The 19598-nt window shown below is 39.2% G+C and overlaps 1 protein-coding gene across 2 annotated transcripts in view; it reads left to right on the top strand.

Annotated features, from left to right (window-relative positions):
* Positions 1–19598, top strand: part of LOC117381361 (FRAS1-related extracellular matrix protein 2-like) — a 105052-nt gene that overhangs the window by 15264 nt on the left and 70190 nt on the right. The window lies entirely within an intron of this gene.

Raw genomic sequence — 19598 nt, 5'->3', positions numbered from 1 at the left:
AACAGCTCAGTCTGCTGTTTGTGTCCGCTGATCTGAAGGTTGGTGGTGCGATTCCAGGTCCCACAGTGGAATCCTGTCATTGTGTCCTTGGGCAAGACACTTCCCCCACGTCACCCCCAGTGTACGTAGACACTGGTGTATGAATGTGAGTGTGTGAATAGGTAGAGTGGTTCCTTGATGCCATAGAACACACCAGAAACATTTGTAAACTTTCAAGAACATATTTTGTCAAGTCATTGCTACAGACTACCCCATGCACCTCTGATAATAGATTTTCTTTGCTTGTTCCTATTTCTGTTAACAGCCCTGGTTTAAATCTCAAACCCCGTGGCATTTATTGCACATTTTGTATTTCAGTTCCATTTAAATGCTCAAATCCACTTGGTATTTTCGCCCCTGGCTCAAAATGCATCTACAACCTATATTTCCTTAGTTCCGGACAAAAATATTAAGCGCACATTCTTGGGTTGCTTCCTATAATCAGCGTGTGTTTGCCTGGAGGCTGCTTCTTTACGGCCACCTCAATGCTATGTTCACACACATGTACCTCTAACACTATATATTAAATATGAGTGATAAAACTACTCCAGTTGAAGCAGTCACGCAACCGCGGCGATGCAAAGGGGGCTGGCCTAGGGCAGAGAGGCTGTGTAGAGCCTCAAGCACCATGAACTGCTTGATATTTAAGAGCTGGAGGTGCATTGTGGGTAATGAGAGCCCGGGGTGTTGGAAGTGGGCAGTGCTCGGAGGCAGCCACTGGTGATTATGTGACCCTATTACAAGCTGAGAGGGTGCGCTGGAGGAGAGGGAGGAGTGTTTCAGGTTAACTCCAGCTGGATCTGACTAGTTAAGTGCAATGAGCTCTTTCCCAGGATCCTCTTTCATCCTCTGTGTCTCTCCTCCCTCTCTCTCCCTGTTTCTCCCTCTCTTTCTTCTATTTCTTCCTCTCCATTTGTCTATCCCTCTCCCTTGCACTCTCTCTCCCTGTAACTCTCTATCTCTTTCTTTCCTTCCTGCTCCCTCTTTTCCTCCTTCTCATAGCCCTGTCTCCTTCTTGCTCTCTATTTTATTCATTTCTTTCTTATCTGTTTCTCTTTTCTCTCCTCTTCGCCCTCCCTCTCTTTCCTATACCGCTCTATCCCTCATCTCCTCGCGCCTTCTCTCTCTCTCTCCCCCTCTCTGTTTGTCCTTCTCCTCTCCCTGTCTGTCCCTATCCCCCTCCCTCTTTCCCCGCAACGTTTTTCTTCCCTCTCATTCCTCTCTCCTTCTTTTTCTCTATTTGTCCATGTCCACTCTTTCTCTTTCTTTCCTATTTCCCATATTGCTCTCTTTACCGCTCATCTCCTCTCTCTTTCTTGCTCCCTCTCATCCCCTCGCCCCCTCTTCGGACCTTCCTGTTTCTCTCCATCTCTTTCTCTCTATCCTTCCATCTCCCCTCTCCCCCTTACTCTTGCTCTCCCCGTTTTTGCACTCTCTCACTCTCTCTTTGTCCTTCTCCTCTCCCTGTCTGTCCCTTTCCCTCTCCCTCGTTCTCTTCCTGCAGCTCTTTATTTCCTTTTCTCTCTCTCATTCCTGTCTCCTTTTTGCTCTCTATTTCTCTCCACGTTTTTTTCCTCTCTTTCTCTGTCTCCCTCCTCTCTCTCTCTCAGTTGCTGCATTGAGTAATGGCGAGACTCTGCTGTGGACATAATGATACAACATACTATGGAATGCGCCGGCACAAAACCGAGGGTCAGTGTGGGTCGAGGAGTGTTACAAAAGTTCATACTCCTGCTAATAGAGACATGTATAGATTTTTTTGTGATTTATTTTAAAATGATGACTTGAAACAACCCTCTTATTTGAAAACTATACGAATATCCTTCCCAAAACCTCACCTCAAATCTGTACTCTGCACCCACGAGTTTGTGTCCAAGTCTAAGATCCTTAGCCTTGTATTTCACCTCATCAAAATGCTCATAATCAGCTTTTCTCATTCAACTAGCGGTCAATAACATTAGCCTGTCAGGTTAAAGGGAATTTTAAGGTCAAACGATTTGGCTCAAGGACAGAATTTAGTTTATTTTGTATTGTTTTAATCATGTTTGCTAATTTTGCAACACCACCGACCTAAGCGTTAACCAAATTAACCACTAATCCTCGTAAAAAGAGAAAAATTGTTGTTTGCAACAAAATTCAGATACTTTCATCAATATTGTAAACCAAACAAGATCCACGCTCTTAAATTGTACCCTTTACTCTCCCACAGTGACTTATACAATTGCCACGGAAAATCCTCCAATTATCCGGTCTCTCTTTATTCATTTAAAACCACTGAGTATTTTGACATTTCATTTGGTGCTTATTTGCTATAGAGAAAGCTTTTAGCTCTTGAAAAAGCTTACCTGCGCATATCTTCCTCCTCCGTCTATCTAATTCCTTCACACTGCTTCAAAACAATGGGGTCTTTCAGACACCTGGCTCTCCACACTGCCCCGACATACCACACACTTAAAATGGCTCTGTGGGACAATACATTTAATCTGAACTGTCTGTCAACACCTTTCCCTTGTTAGTTCTGAGTGGAGGCAGGAGGTTAGAGTTTTTTCAAGTATTTTACCGAGGTACAGTAAACAATTTCTCAGTATATTTTGCTATCATAATAATCTTGGATATTTTTAAACTGAAATTGTTGAAGTCACAGAGATAAGAGTAAATCGATAGCAGTGGTAGCGTAGGTGGAAGTTCTTTTGCAAAAAACTTTTAAAATGTGGAATTTATCATTATTATTTTGTGTTAGCATCTTCTGCTACAGATATTATCGATGGCAAAAGAAAAAAATTCTATTCTGTTAACTGGACAAGTGTTTTTAGAGTGGACCATATCTGGACGACTGAAGGATTATACAGATATTATCATTGAAAATGATGTTGGCTGGATTTGATTGAGGAGTAATCAGAGACTGTGTATATATAAATGGATATGGCTAACCTGCTAGCCTCCACGCTCCAAAGAGGAAGTGAGCATGGGCGCACTTCTGACTCCATCAACTCTGGCTCCAAATCACTTTCTATTGAGAAAAATGTCACCCATCTCTCTGTAACTGCTGCTGTCAGACTCGTCATTTTGGTCTTAAAATGCTTGAATTAACCCACTCTACATGATCCTGGTGTTTTTATTTCTCTATATACTATATGGAACTCTCCACATTGGCTGCTATAGCTGCTCTAGCCTTGATGAGCTTCATTTGACTGAAGCTGAACGCTGTGGGTGACATCACACTCACTTCCGCCTCTTTATACAGTCAGTGGGAGGAATGGAGTGATATTGTTGTTGCAGTCAAACAGTTTTGAGTTTGTAAACATAAAAATAGTAGTTTTACGTAGCAAGTATTTGTTTTTGCAAATGAAATCTTCAAGTACTTCTGAGTTTAGAAAGTATTGGTTTGTGCATATAATTACTATTTGTGGTAGTAGTAGTAGAAGTAGTAGCAAAAGCATGGATTGTCATTGTTTGTGCTTAGATAACCATTATATAAAAAACAAAAAGCACTTGTACTTTTACTTCCTTGAGTGCGTGTGTAGTACTTCCTCCACTTGGGCTTTGTCATAATTATCTGAAGACGTGTCTTTGTGAAGGACACTTTTCATTATCACAGCGCTGTGTGATTGGTGCAGATCTGACGAAAGGCCTTTTTTCTCTTCAAACAAATCTGCTTTTCTGGCCAAAATAAAAGCAGAGCCAACACTTGAAAAGAAATTGTATCTGTGCCTTTTTAAATCATGTATACGCACTTTTCTGTTGATACAACTGTTTGTCTTTAGGCTCACATGGTAAATGTCCTCTTATGATGTAATGCTAACTTCATCTTTATGCAAACAGTCTAATGTCATTATCAAGTAGTTCTATCTGTGCACCTAAAACACAATCAGTTGAGCTATCGAATTTTAGGTATTTCAATCTATCAATCTCGTTCTTAGGTCTCCCAAAGCCTTTGGCACGTCGCTGGTATTCACACACGAGTTATCAGACACATGCATTGCTTTAGAACTAGGATATGCAACATAGCGACACACACTGCTCTTTGTTCAGGGTTTGTGATTGCCATTGATAAAATGTAGACAATAGGACTGAACAAAGTTAAACTATTATTATTATTATTATTATTATTATTAATGATGATGATGATCATCATCAATTAGCAGAAAAATAAGTCAAAATCTTTAGTTGCAGCCCTAGAGTAGATTTTGTCACAAAGTGCTAGCTTTTCAATATACTGTGGTGAGAAAACAAAATACTTATGTATCAGAGTAATCCAACTTTAATTAAGCCACAAGGGGTCAGAATAAGAACAAATGAGTGGTTTGAGTGTTTTTTTTTTTCTTTTCTGTGGATCAATATACAGACTGCTTTCTGTAGAATAAAAACATTCCTCTGTGTACATTGTGAAATTCTGTCAAGTCTTATTTTTATTGCAGATTGTAAAATTTGGGGTAACACAAGGAAATTACAAAACCAACACCCAATGTTTCTGCTAAACCTAATGCTCCACATCTGCACTATGACATTTAAAGTGCATGGCACTGTTTTAATTTAACATAATCATTATACAATTTATATTTAAATAGTGTGAGCCGAATCCTATAAAGTGATACATTCATTTACACTTCTCTTCACACGTTGGTTATGAATCTCACGGCGCTGGGGAGTCATCTAGAACATCTTTATTGCAGCTGCCTCCAAACCCTATTAAAAACCATACATCTAAAGTAAACAAACTCCACAAGTCAGGATAGAGGAGCCAAAATGTGTTTCTGTTTTAATGAGTTTGGGAATGTGAGAAAGTATAGAAAATGTGTCAGATGTGGCTGTCTCTCAGAAGTGTCATCAGATGTATACGGGCTGAAAACAGTGGCACAAAATCCAAGCCAATCTGTTAAAGTGCATAAAATCACAAGTGTGATTCCTTCTTGTATTACTGTGTTAGTGGAACTTATGCCATCATTATGAGCATACAGTGGTAGGCCGTGCATTTCACCCTTGGGCATTCAGTGACGTCCCAGTTACACACAACATCACCTCAATACAGGCTACTTAAGCAACACTTAATTTTCAGGATCATTTAAAACCAATAAGCATGCATTCACAATTAAGAGTAGGAAACTAAGTTCACAGATACTGTCAAAAATGAAAAGATTTAAAGATGCCAAAAAATGCCACCAAAATTATGCTATGTGAGCTTAAACAAGTCTGTCCAATAAACTGCACAATGTTGCTGTTTAAGACACCAACCAGACAATAACAAAACAAACTATTCTTTGAAAATACAGTAAACAGATTATTTGCATTTTTTTGACAATAGACTATACAACAGCAAATAACTGCAAATGTGGCGTAGCTGAGATCGAACGAACTTGTGCAGCTTTAACTGAGGTGACTTCAATTATAAACATTATAAACTCACTTTTTTATTGTGGAGCTCCGTCTCCCTGCGTGTCACTGAGCTGTACATCAACTCAAGTGTCTCCAAACATTTTTAAATGCACTCTAGCAGTGCGCATGCTTATCCAATCACAGGACACGTACATATCCGGTTCAGTGTAAGACCTTCTAGCTAGCCATGAAATGCACAATCGAGATCTGATTGGCTATTGAAACTGACTCTGTGTGTACGTACAGTGAATGGGGCCTGCTCTGTTTACTCTGAAGGCCCCAGGAAAATTGCCTGACAACACAAGCTAATTTAAATATAATTGAATAAAAACTCTACCACAATAAACAACATTAGAAGCCACTCAAAGTGGATATGATATGACATAAAGGAAACAGAGTAGAGAATATTTTTGTTTACATATTTATGAAAATAAAATAAATTCACTTTTCTGAGCATGTTTTGGCCAACAGAGAAGGCCTTTCTGACCCTGACGGCCTACCACTATGAGCATACCAGAAATATTGCTGCTATTACTAATACTACTGATATTACTACAATAATCGTATACTGCAGGGACTGCTGCTGCACGAGTATTTCTCTCTTCCATTTCCTGGATTAAGAAATTCCCCTCTAAACTAGTAAAATAATTACATTTGCATCTCTATTTTGAAAATGTGTCTTTTTTTCTCTTTCATTACAAATTCTGCAGATACTATCAACGAAAATAAAGTTGAATGGATTTCATCATAGAGGGATGGAAGCATATTTGACTTCACTAAATAAATTTGGGTTTTGGAGTAAATAGCTAGGCTCTTATATGTGTTTGTGTTTAATGACACTCCTCTGCATTTGAAAATCTTTATTTCATATTCAAATTTGACTTCAAGTTGGGGTGGGATGTGTTGGTCTTCACCTGCTCTCAGTCCCCACTGTGATGGCTGTGATGCTGAAGTAATCTTGGGCTTGTTGAAGACAATAAACTCTGCTTTGCTGTTTGAAAGCTGTAGAACATGTATATAAATTCATGCGCGTTAATAATGGACATGTGTGAGAGTTTGTGAAAGTCAAGTCTGATACAAGAATCCAGAGTAACTTTTCTTTGTTTAAAATAAGACAGTGACCTGGCATTAAGCATCACATTAAAGTAAGTTAAGTTATTTCTGGGACATGTCTTATTCAGAATGAGGCAGCTTTTCCGATCCTGGAGCCTTTGCCCAAAGCACTGCCCACGGTTGTGGGCGACACTCTTTGTAGTCTTCAATGGAAACTTCCTGGTTATTAAGAGCATCATCGTCACTTCAAAGCAGCCCTCTCACCTCACGTCAGCGCTGAAGTTTGGGTCGCCTGAGGTGTTCTGCGCTCTCATGCCTAATGGCCACTCAATACTACAAAGGAAAGATAGCCCTGCGGTTCTAAATATTATCACCTATTTTCAGATAAGCAGGTTTATGCCTTTTCTTATGATGTAATGACTAGGATCGAAACAAGGAAAACACTCACCCCTTAAATAAAGATGTTTTTACAATCAGGACCTGAGTGATGTAGGGCTGACTGATACAAGAAAAGCTTGATAATATATTCTGGATCTTGGACCAGTGGTGGAACTACATTCCACCACTTTACATACATAGTACATTTTAAAGCGGTTACTTTTTACTGTTACTTCATTACATTTGAGAGCAGTATCTGTACTTTCTACTCTAAGTTACATTTTTGAACAGGACTGGAAAGTAATTTATTATTGTCTGAAACCTGCTGAAAAGGCTGAGGGTTTATTTTTAACACTTTCATAATTTGAGCAGACAAAAATATACAAATAAAAATAGATAGAAAAAACAATTGATCCAATTGTTTCTGTTGAACAAAATTTAGCACAAGTCTGTATCAAAATAACTACTTCCTTAGATTTCAAAATCTGTGTGAAATTCTTGTACTTTTTACTCTTTAAGTACATTTTTAACGAGTACTTTAATACTGTGACAAAGTGGCCCTTTGTCCCTTTTAATATCACCTTTTAATTTAATCATCAAACACACTTGTTACTTTAAATATAACCAAATATAATATCTTTAGTCAATTTAGTTCAATACATTTATCCACTTACCTGAATCTCCACATTGTCCAGACAAAGAGGGGCGTGCCCTATGTCGGTCATGTTTATAGGCTTGGTTGTGGTCGTGGGCCAGACCATGTGGAAGGGAGAACTGTTTTAAGTTTGTTTGTTTCTTCTGTTTTAATGTCTTATATATTTTTGTTTCAAAGTTTTAAGTCTTTATAGTTTATTTAAAAAAAAGAAAAACTTTTCAGTTGAGGCACTTAAGCCTCAGAAAGATAGTTGAGCAAGAGCTACAGCTAACATTATACACAGCACCTGTGAAGAATTTAGTGTGTACCGGGGGGAGGTGCTTCCTGTGTAGGGGGGCATATAAGCGGTACCAATTAGACGTTCGGGGAGACATCAGTGTAGCTAGTTCCTTAATTTTTGTTGCTTTTTGCTTATGCTGAGCACAGTTATTTTTTTGTAAATATGTATTATATTCCCACGCATTACCACGGTGATTGAAATAAATTTTGATTGGAATTTTTCTGAGTCTGCTTCCTACTTCCACCACTTCGGGCCAGCTTCCCCACATTTGGTGGTAGTGGAGGGATCCAGGCCAGTGGGAGGCAGTGAAGATTTCAACCAAACAAAACCCGAAGAAGTCTTGTGCTGAGGCTGATGGGGAAACTGGGGTACCTGACAACAAGCAGAGTCCAGTCAGAGAACCACAGATGAAAAACTTGGGTCAACTGAGAAGTCTACAACAACTCAAGAGGCAACAGAGGATTTGTGAAGTGCAGCAAGTATGTGTGGAGATTGCAGAGAACACCCCTGAAGTGAGGATGATGTCTCATGTGGAGGTCCACCACAGAGGATGGAGCTGCTTGGGGCTTCCAGGACGTTGTAGTTGTGGCATGTTGTGGCGGATGACTGCAGTGTGCGCAACGTCGGTGTCTGCCAGGAGCTGCTGTCTGGAGCTGTAGACTCGTTTATGCTCAACTGTAGTTGTGTGCAGCTGGAGCAAGCAATCAGAGATGGTGTTTGGAGAACGGTTTAGTTCTTCAGGAAAGGTTCCGGAAACCAGCTGTGGGTAGAGGTTTGCCAACTTAGAGTTCAACAGGCCTGGTGATGGTTTGCTGGAGAGATTGGGAACAGTTTGGAACTGGACTTTTCCGAGAAGTAAGGCACTGTCATTTGAAGAAGATGCTCTTGACACAAGAGGAGCTTTGGACGCTTTGCGGTAGCCTGTCTCATTGGGAAAGACTGCTAAATTTAGTTTTGTGGTGCCTATATTTAAAATGTCTGGATTCAAGACTTCCTGTCCTGTGACTCAGATGAGTATGGTTTTTTGAGGGTGTGACACCTTTTAATTTAATCATCAAACACACTTGTTACTTTAAAGATTTTTTATTTGGTTATATTTAGTTCAATAAATGTATTACCTGGCCCTCCACATGGTCCAGACAAAGAGGGGGCCATGTTTATAAGCTTGGGTGTGGTCGTGGGCTGGACCATGTGTGTTTATTTTGTTTCAATATCTTATGTATTTTGTTTCGATGTTTTAAGTGGTTAGTTTATTTTAAAAAACCCTCTTCAGTTAATGGAGACAGTTGAGTAAGAGCTACAGCTAACTTTATACCCACAGCACGTGTAAAAAATATGGTGTGTAGGGAGGTATATAAGTGGTACCAATTAGATGTTCGGGAGACATCAGTGTAGCCAGGGTACACGTGGGTTTTCTCAGTTTAACTTCTGTTGCTTTCTTCTAATGTTGAGCAGTTATTTTTTTTGTAAATATGTATTTTTACCACAGTGATTGATATGAATTTTGATTGGAATTTTTCTGAGTGCCTTATACTCCGACCACTTCGGGACAGGTTCCCCACAAATACTTTTACTTAAGTAGATTTAAGTGATACTTATTTAATATGAGTATTTTCTTGGTCTGGTATCTGCACTTTTACTTGAGTAATAAAATGGAGTCCTTGCAGCACTGTCTTGGACTAATAATGCTGATCTGATGATATATCTGTGTAAAAGCTGCTAAAACACATCTGTACATCTCTGGGTTGAGGGTTAGGTGCTCCCAGCAGGTTGTCCCAGTCGACAACATTTCCCCAGCAACAATAAACCTTAAATTTTGGTATCAAATAGTACAGTACTTTGTACAGATGTATGCAGTACTTTGTACAGATGTGTACAGTACTTTGGTCTGCCTTTTAGAGTAGAACCGTTTCACAGCCAACTTGTAATTACCAAAAGCTTAGTTTTTCTTCACAGATTTGACTGGGTGATTTTCAGTTGCCAATTACTAAAACTAATAAAAATGCTAATGTTTATTTTATCTGATTTTTAACAATTACCCTCATTTATCTTACACACACTTGGACTAATGCACAACTTAACCTTTAAAGGTTAATTCGAGCTAATACCAGCCCCTGTCCCCTTCCCCTGGAGTCAAGTCGTGTTTTAAATGCTTAATGTTTGTAATAGCTCGGGGCGCTAAGTCCCTGGTCAGTCCAATGATAACTCACTCTGGCCACATCTCCACTCTGCACTGATCGCCCCAGGCAAGCGCAGATAGTGGCAGCATAAGCCCCGTACACACACATACTCAAGGGTCTGTGATTGGTTAGACTCTGCTTAGACCTGTAAACTGACCCCAATGCATTGCAGCACCTGGTAAACAGAATTATTCCAAATATGAAAAAGCACTCATTCAGAAACCAGGGCTCGGTGCCAGAGTGACAAGCATTGACTTCCCCCGTCAAACAACAGCTTTTGTACTTCCCTGTGAGTCAAATGAAAATCATGTGGAGGCGGAGGATGTGTGTATTTTGACAAGTATCAGATTTATGCAGCACTGCACTACACTGATGGATGCCGCGTGGGCTGCTAATACAAGTGAACTAATATTAATCCAGGTCTATTTGAGCAACATGTTTTATCTAATGCAATATATCATCAACTGAAATATTCCAGGGTTTTTGGTGTCAGCAGTTGTGGCTTTGTACTTTCAGGAGACCTAAGCAAGATAGATGGGATCTCTGCTGTTTAAACCCACTTAATTTTATGTTAATATATCCCAAATCTTTAGACTTTGACCCATTTATTTATTTATTTATTTAATATGTGAGTTTAAACCAACTGCAGTGGGACAGGCTTGAGCAAGGCATGGTTGTTGTTAGCGTTGGGCAAACTTTTTGACACACGGGCCACAATGGGTTCTAAAATTTGACAGATATATATATATATATATATAATATATATATATATATATATATATATATATATATATATATATATATATAATATATATAGCCTGTAACATGGATCAAAGCATAAATATGCATGGCTCATTGTCCAAATTGTTTTCCAAATCCATTAATTAAATGAATAATTCATTTATTAAGTTTCAGTTAAATAAACACAGCAGAAAAACTTTGAACAAGGTTTACACTTACCTATTTTAAAATAATATACCATAAATTCTGCAAAATCGACGTTTCAGAGCTTTAACCATGCCATCGATGTTATCACGCACGTTTGAGTCACTTATGAATCACTTATTTTCAAGATGCCATATTGCCGATCAAGCTCTGTCTTCACCGCCACATGGCCACTGATCTGTACATTCTATCTGCGGCTTGCTAGTGTGATGTGCAGCTCCATGGGTCTTTGCTGTGATGATGTTTACAACGACGTCAGCTCCCATTGAGCACTGCAGTTTTCTAACTTGTTTCTTTTGTTTTAGATGAATATTGCGATTTAAAATGTGGAAATTATAACATAATGCTCCACAAGTGTCATAGATTATAACTATAGAGCAGACATAAGCACAGTAGGTCTTCTTTAAGCTTCCTGAGCACTGGATTTGGGGTAGTAGTACTTGCACATTGTAGCTTTTGACCCAAACCAACTCAATAAACCATAACACAAGAATTGACTTCAGGTTGAAAGGTATATATGGTTCTGCTTTAATATTGTCTAATTTTTAGTTATCAGTTGCAGTCTTTTTTCCTTCAATCAGATGTGCCACTTGCGCTCACACAATTTTGACCTTCCAGCCACCCTCGTTTCCTCCACCTCCACACTCGCATAGTAATTGGTTAATAATGTTTCTATCTTTATAGCTTGAATTTACCATGATCTCATTCTTGTTTCCATGGAGTTACTATATATATATATATATATATATATATATATATATATATATATATATATATATATATATATATATATATATATATATATATATATATATATATATATAATTTTTTTTTTTTACATTGCCCCATATTATTTTTAATGTTGTTCTGAAAATCTGTTCAAGAAAAAAAAAAAATGTGTCTATGCCCAACAGATTAGGCAAATATATTGGTTTGTAAAATGAGAACAGCTGGCACTATGGCACAAAACTCTGACATTTATTGGGGTTGAGGCTGCCTTTTGCATAATGATAATTGAACAACTTTGCAAATGAGGATACAATTTCAACACAATTTTACTTTGTTGTCTGGCTATGTTCTCTAATGTTGCTGGAACAAGTCTGGATCAGTTAGTACCTTGGTTATACGTCATCGCTTTCATATTTTACCATAACAGTTCGGTGGTTATGATCTATAAGGCAGATGGAGGAGTAACAGTGAAGGGACAGCCGCATTAGCAGCAGACAGGCCCACACTGCGCTGAAGACACCACTGTGTGAACAATCTCCTTTGATTGGGCTCGAGTAATACAGACACGCTGTTGAATCAAAAGATTAAGTGAAGAGCTTAAAACTTGCTTCACTAAGTCACTTTTCTGAGTCAGACTATGAAGAGTTTCTATTAGGACTGGAAAACTACATTAAGACGTTTTTCAAAGTTTATTAGTGTGCAGTAGATTAAATATAGACATTAGTAGCATCTATCGTCACCTGTGTGTCTCTTTTTTTATAAATATCACAGTGAAATGCAAGGGTTAGCACAATTTAGCAGTCTCCATGCTCACTGATTCCTGCCCGTGTGCTTAATGTCTTATTGCTCTTTACCAGTGCCGTGCGGCCAAGGTAATCAAGGCAAGTAGTGCTTGCCCAATAAAATCTAAAATAATAAATAAAATCAATCAATGTGTGTCAAAAGTATAATTAAATAGTTACGAATTATTGGTATTATACCCAGATAATCTCGTTGTCCCTTCACTTCTGCCTATTTGAAGTCATAGTGTCCTTTAGTACATTGTACTGACAGTGAGCTAGTTTCAGGGCTAGTTTGTGTGAAATGGAGGGTCCGGACGGAGCAGTGGAGTGACAGTAGCTGGAGAGGGGCCCATCTGGTCTGTGACGACAGTGTTGGTGGAATAACAAGACTTTTACACATGTGTAGTTAAAAATGCGGCTGTTCTGAACCGGCTTCGCTTCAGGAAAATACAGGATGTTTCTTCAGGAAAGACGTGGTTTTGATTTACATCTGTGAGTTGACTGTGAGCGCTCTTCTAATGCAGGGCTGTGTTTAAGGGGACACACATAAGGCTATATTATAAGTGCTCCTGTCTGACCAGTGCCCCTGTCTGACCAGTGCCCCTGTCTGACCAGTGCCCCTGTCTGACCAGTGCCCCTGTCTGACCAGTACCCCTGTCTGACCAGTGCCCCTGTCTGACCAGTGCACCTGTCTGACCAGTGCACCTGTCTGACCAGTGCACTGCTGCTGTTAGTATTTCTTCATGAATGTACATTTTGAATGTACATTTTGCGTGGTAAGCGCATTATATATATATATATAGTACAGCTGGCAGATGGCACTCACATAGTTTCTAGATGCATAATAATAATTCCATAGATAGCAATAGTACTGAAGGCTCCGCTGCATAAATGAGCTGTAGGACACATTTGTGAAAAAAAACCCAACCAAATACCGCGTTTGTACAGACCGGGTGTGAAATACAGTCACATATATCCAATTATTAAAAAATGATGTTGGTCTAGGCTTCTCTAATTTGACTTCAAAATGGCCCAGTATATATGTGTTTAATATGTCAGTAAAATAAACCATACTCATCATCAATACTCATGTAGTTTGTATAAAAAGTGGTGTTATTAAATTGTTATCGACTAACTATTAATGTCCACACTACGTCTGCCTACCCATAAAAGTCACCACATGTTACTGCTCTTTACCCCCATTTACCAAGTGAATTTACCCCTGAACTACAGAAGAATATTGAGTCTGAATCCATGTATGGGCACATTATTACTGCCAACGTATTAGCGCGTTTCTAAATGCTTTTGTTTTCGGTTGGTCTGGTAGGTTATTGTTGCTTTTCATGAAAATGGACTTGTGCACAGCGTCTGTATATTCCTCCCTCACTGCTGACCATTTGCCTGTGTGTGATGTGCCAAGGCTGGAGTTGGCACTGAGGCATAATAATTAGGTGGACACACTGTTTTGCTGTTGACTCATTGTGTTCTGTAGAGGAACAAGCAGCTTTCGGAAATACCTTTGGCATATTCTGTAAATGTGCTGAAAATCCATTTGCTTAAAGACAATCTGGCCAGTGTTAGTCAAAGACTAAGTCTATTGTAATAGGTTAACAAGGTTATATTTGCACTTGGTATGTTGGGGCTCTGTTTGCAAATCTGCTTACGATAAATGGTGGAAACTGGTGTAATTTCATGAAAGGTCCATCAGCACTAAAATAACTACTATGTGTTCGTGAAGATTGGATTTGTAGTTTTTTGCTGAAAAAAGTAAAAAGAAATAACATAGCTTATCAACATTATGAGTTGACTTGAGCTTTGTCGCCCAGTATATATCTATAGTTTACATGAAGCACTAGTACTCTTGACCACTGAAAGATGTTGCCACTATACATTGTATACTTGTACTCATGTATTTTTTTAAACAGGACAGCTGTAGCTTGAAATAGGGATAGAAAAGGAAGAGACATTCGACAAATATTCATGGCCCGGGTAACAGCCCCATATGTGCTACACCTTAAACCCCTACACTACCTGCGAGCACCCTTACTACTATTATTAAATACACCCTGATGATATACACAGTAACAGTATTTTGAGTGTAAAATCTGACCCCGTGTTAAGCTGCTATGACATTATTTTTAGTGTGGATATGGACAGATGTAAGCTGAGAGTGGATAGGCCCCTCTGGAGGCAGTCATTTTAAAACAATTGGAGTTCCGAGGGCTCAGAGGCTGCGTGTGTTTTATAGCCCGCTTTAGATCCATGCCCTTTAGAAAAGCTACAGAAAAGGCCCAGAAAGAAATATAGATTTTACCAACTCCAGCTCTCCCTGGAAAAATCTTTTCAAAGGTTGAAGGTATTACATTTTTCGCTGTACAATATGAACAGTACACAAAATCAGTCATATCCAAGAGAACAACATGTGGTCTGGGACAAGATCCAGAAACTATGAGAAGAATGATGCTTTTGAAAACATTGCATAGGGACAATGTAATGATGTGTTGGTCTAGACAAAAAGACAATTCCTGCTTATTTATGATGTCACAACATCTTCAGATAAAAAAAAAAAACTTACTTTATCCATTAGTAATATTTTTTTAAAATGTATGTGGGTGGTAATAGTGGTTGTCCTGTAGCAGATTGGTGGAAGTAGAGTAGATTTATCAGAAGGTTGGTATTATGTTACCCGTATGTTATGTTAACTGTAGCTATAATAATAGTAAATTGTAACAGTACTAAGTACTAACTACAAAGGACTTTGGACAGCTGCATTTTGAACACTCGTCAGTCACATAGCTTTCACAATCTGGCCATGTTACTTATCACATTTTTTAGTCTACTTATCCATTGAAAGTGCCACAGCATGGTATTAAATGTGTCTTGTATCCAGTTACAAGTGGGTTATTGGTCAAAATGACCTTTAAAAGGTTGCATTCTCACTATGAGCTTGCTTCTTCACAGATCTGACCTAGTCTACCTGAAGACAGATAAGTTTAATACCATACTGTTACTGTGGAACATTGCTGGCAAATTAATGACATCTCCATGGACTGAAATTAGCTGCTAGCTGAAATTTGAATGAGTTTATTTACTGTTACATTACACTTGTCTTGTGTTACCTTGACCATTTAGCACAACATTTAACTCAAACTCCGGAGAGATACTGTTCGTGTCTGAACAGCTGTCAGAGTTCATTCTGTGAGCACAGCCACTTCACACGGAGCCCAAACTCTACCATCAAAGAAGTTCAGAGCGCATCACTCCCACCCCATTGATCCTTGAAATGTATTTTATTCTGAAACTATGATCCTTAATTGGTAAAAAAAAAAAAGGAGAAAAAAAAGAAAAGAAAAACTGTCTTTGTGGTGAGTGTTTTGTCTGAAGAGCCTTTGAAAGTGATTTTTGCTCTATTGAGGATGATTTCAAAGCTGCTTTTCTGTATGGTCAGCACACATGAGGTCTTTTATCCCCATATGAAATACCGCAGTGATGAGACAGACTGCAGCCCACGGACTCCAGTCCCTATTGTCTGGCCCAGTCTCCTCCGTCTCCTCTGTCTCCTGTGTGCTGTGGGAGGTCAGACATAAGAACCAGCACCTGCAAACAAACAGCAAAACAACACAATACAAAGAGGTGGGCCCAGGAAATACTGCTCTGCTGGGAAAGTGGGGAAAATAGTTACTTTGTTTTAACGTTTTAAAATGGGAAATACTACGTACTTAAATGTACACTGTGTAACTTCTCTGGTGAAGGGTATGCCATTTGCTAGTCTCCATGGAGATTTTATTGTTGCTCTAGAGTAAGGCATTAGGCGGATCTATGGAGAGGCGACGCTGCTCACAGTAACAATGCATGTTGTTCAAAGTACTTTTGAGGTATAAAACACTTGTATTTGAGTAAATTAATAGATATTTAATGCCAAACTGTGGAACATTCAAAACAAAGCAATATCATCTAGCAGATGGTGGACCTCTTTCTAGAAAAAGTTCCATAATACACCTTAACAACATTTTAAACACATACATGAACCAAATTTTATACTGCAGTAATGTAAGCTCTTACATTTAACACAATGTTAGATGGTACAATTGACAATGCCATTACTAAATCTATTGAAGGTACCTAATTAATTAAGATTATTTTAAGATTAGCATATTTTCTTGACTGTTGCCAGTAACAGTTTTCCTAGTTTCTCTGTTAGTTTGTTGTTCGAGTTAAATGTCCTATATTACACAAAATTGACAGTTCCTTTTACATTTGGTTTAGTAGAGATTGATAAGTCCAGGGTTAAAATTATCCAAATGATTGTAGTGAAGAGATTCTAGTTTATGGGGTTTAAAAGCACAGTGGACCACATGACATCACAAGGTGGAACACAGTGTTTTCCATTTGAGAGAAGAACGCAGTCTAAATGTGCAGAGTTTGTGTGTTGTGTGATTGAAACAAAACACAACTCCAGGTGTGTGTGTGATGAGAGAACAACATTATAACATAGATCAGAAAGTAGTGTAATATGGACTTAACGTATCAGTGCATGGAGAATTATAGGAGGCTTTGATAATTTCAGACTATTGCCACTATTTCATAATTGTGCAGTGATCATGTAAAACCACTCCTATTAGTTAGCATGGTAGTGTACACATCTGATTTGCTAACAAAGTTTTCTTGTGGTGGATAAAAGTGTTTAGTGCTAGATACATGGAATGACATGTTACACAAGCTGCTTTCCTCGCTGGGTGTAGCTGTGTTCTGCCTGAACTTTTCACCCCTGGTGTTTTACTGGTACCTCCACATACATGATTCAAACAGAGCATTCACCAGAGTACAGCAGGGAAGCAGAGATGTAAGTGCCCCGCTGCACAATGATCCATGAGCATAATTGCTTGTATTTTAAGTCTTATTAAGTTTGCAACTTGGTGTGTGTACATTTAAAGAAGGCCTATTGTGCTATTTCATAATTTGCACATTTTAAATCAAAATTTTCATCTAAAATGACTTAATAAAAGAAACAAGTCCGCTGAAAATGTCACCACAAGAGTCAGGGGATTTATCTGCAGTATAGAGCTTGAAAATAAGTGATTAACGATTGCTCAAACATGCATGAATCGCCCCAAAAACAAATGTGGCTGAGTAAATGTTGAACTATAACATGCTTAAACATCCAAAAATTAGATTTTGCAGAATAGGTCTGCTTTAAAATGATGTAAAAGGCAGTTAGCCTAAGAAATGGTAAAAAATATAATGATTTTGGTGGTGGACAAATCACAAAAATAATAAAAGGAAAAGGAAAAGACGACGGTCAGTTCTTGACATTTGGACATTTGGACATTTGGGAGCCATGAAAAAGCAGTGGAAGAAAAGTAGTTGGTGTGTGACATTATGTGACGATAACAAATGTGGGGAGCCAAAAAGGTCAGAATTTGCCTGGAGAGGTTATTTTTAGAATCATCCTCTGTAACTGTGGCATTTTTAGCCAGAGAAGTAAGTACTAGTGAACTTTAAAATGTGGATCCAACTGTGTGCAAATGCAAAAACCATTAAATGTCTTAAGAATATTTTATATCTTTCGTGTTTATATTATAAATGGAGTAGGATATGTGTACCAATGTAAGAGTAAAAGTGTGGTTGATTAAAACATTGAGCTGTGCAATTAGTAGATGATTTAAACATTTCATACACAGTAGACAGACAAGTACACATGATGCCACCCCAAAGGAGTTTGTGCCTGTACTTGGACCTCCCAAAAAGTTGCACACACATACCTTATATTTTGAAATACTGACTTTGTTGTAATAATGATTATTTTAGGCATATTATTTAGAAATGTTGTAATTCTATGACCTATATGCCTATTGTGTTGTGTCAACCTGGGTTTCACTAGCGTCTAACACCCTGAAGATGACAGTCATTCATCAGTTCAGCCCAGAATCACTGTCCTGCCCATAACAACTCCCCTCACTACATTATACAGTCAGGCCCGTCCCTCTGCCTACTCACTCATTCAAACCGTGCCCTTCCATACCACTCCAAAAGGTCACTACCCTCAATGTAACAGGAGCAACCACTACAGTGACAGACTTGTCCCTGACCCAAAGGCGGAAGCATGCAGCACGCGACCCTCTCACTCACTGAACTCCAACACGTCACGGCTGAACTGTGGGGCAATAAGTGAGCCCACACCAGCTCCCTGCCTCTCCCTGCGGGCAACACCAAGCTCACCAAGTGGAGGGTCCAACTGAGGAGTTGCGTTCCAGAGCTCAATCTGTGTGTGGAGGACAGGATGACTATATCTAGTCTGTAACACGCAACCTCCATTACAAGCTCAGGCTCCTCCCCCCACAGCGAGGTGACAGGTCTCTCTGCACCAGCCTCCTGCAGGTGGTACATCCATGGGACGGCAGCCCTCGGGCCCTTTACGCTGTACCCGGCCGAGCCCAGCACCCACCCAGCACCCACCCAGCAATCACCCAGGTCTGCCTCCAGGATTGCGCCCCAGTGGCACCAATCTGGATGGCACAACTGGTGTTGATGTAATGTCCCTACCAGGGGCATGAAGCCCCTGACAACACTGCGCTCAAGCCCCTCCACCAAAAGGTTAAGGTGGTGGTTCGAGGAGAGGCATGTACTGCTGAATTTATCTAACTATTTATCTAAGTATAAGTATTACATATATTACATTATATACAGTATTACATTATTTCCAAAATAATACAGAAACTATTTTACGTTTATATTTCTTACAACTGCACGTACTAAACTGAATTAACAGCTCACATAGTAAAAAGGCGAGTATCACTTCTTTCTTTGTCGGTTCATGGTGAGGATGAAATAAGAAGTGGAAAACATGATTGAACCTGAATATATTTGACCTTATATAGGACCCTTCTCCACACAGTAAATACTCAGTTGAGCATGCCCTCCTCTGGCCCTCTCCTCTGCCTCTGTTTATAAGGCTGACCTGGAGCGGCTGGAGGTCAAGGGCTTATAAAGGCAACTGCTTTTACCAGGCGCAGCACTGCAGGCCTCCATATCTCCAACAACAAACAGCTTTCAAACCATCTTTTTTGGAGCTAAATGTGATTTCCTGCACAGCCCTCCACCTCTGTGTTTTCCCATTGTGCTAAACCTGAATGCTGTATTTTGCACTTAAAGGATTTCCACACTTGGTTAACCACTGCTGATGC

This window comes from Periophthalmus magnuspinnatus, chromosome 14 (assembly GCF_009829125.3).
Source record: "Periophthalmus magnuspinnatus isolate fPerMag1 chromosome 14, fPerMag1.2.pri, whole genome shotgun sequence".
NCBI classification, from domain to species: domain Eukaryota; kingdom Metazoa; phylum Chordata; class Actinopteri; order Gobiiformes; family Gobiidae; genus Periophthalmus; species Periophthalmus magnuspinnatus.
Note: the sequence above shows the minus strand (reverse complement) of the source record. Positions and strands in the feature narration are given on the sequence as shown.